Source organism: Otolemur garnettii, unplaced genomic scaffold, assembly GCF_000181295.1.
Source record: "Otolemur garnettii isolate 467f Iridium unplaced genomic scaffold, OtoGar3 scaffold00121, whole genome shotgun sequence".
In the NCBI taxonomy this organism is placed as follows: domain Eukaryota; kingdom Metazoa; phylum Chordata; class Mammalia; order Primates; family Galagidae; genus Otolemur; species Otolemur garnettii.
In genome coordinates, this window is record NW_003852516.1 from 2,046,096 (window position 1) to 2,047,012 (window position 917).

Here is a 917-nt window from a genome sequence, read left to right on the forward strand (position 1 = left end):
GAGGAAAACTGCTCTGCTGCTAGGAGTTGAGTCCCTCTCTGCTCCCTGGCATCATCTTTGAAGTGGATTCTCATACTTAGACGTTAGAAGTTTTAAAAACAAACCAAACAGAATACCCGCTACACACAGATACTTAGGAGTCATCATTTTCTTTCCAAGTTTTTTTTGGGACAGAGTATTACTATGTTGCCCTCAGTAGAGTGCCAGGGGGTCACAGCTGACAACAACCTTAAGCCCAAGTCCAGCGTTTCTTGGGCTTAAGCGATTCTATTGCCTCAGCCTCCTGAGTAGCTGGGACTACAGGCTCCCGCCACAACGCCTGGCTATTTTTGGTTGCAGTTGTCATTGTTGTTGAGCAGGCACAGGCTGGGCTCGAACCCACCAGCTTCCGTGTATGTGGCCAGCACCCTACTCACTGAGCTATGGGCACCCAGCTGCTTTCCATGCTCTTAAATTGAAAATCACCCAAGGGAAGAAGCTATTTAAGACTTAGTAACTGTTTGCACTGTCTACCAGTATTTACTATTGGGTACCAACCCTGATTTGTTCATGATGTAATCACTTAATTTTACTATTAATAAAATCTGATTTAATGCTAGCAATATAAAAAAACCATGTAAACATTATAAAATGTATAAATAAACTCAGTAAGTTTACTAACCAAGAGACTAACAAAATGGTCAATATGCGGAAATAGGCCTACCGTACTGATAAATACATTAGTTTATGTCCAGTCCATGGAAATTAGGTCAACTTACACAGGTGGTCAAGCTAGGGAGATGCCCCACTATGAAGGCTCTACTGTATTTTAATTTTAGTAATAAAAGATGGATTCTTTTTTTCCTACTAAGTGCTGTCTTCAGATATTTATGTTGGGTTCAAATAAAAATTTACAGTTGCTATTTATTTATTTATTT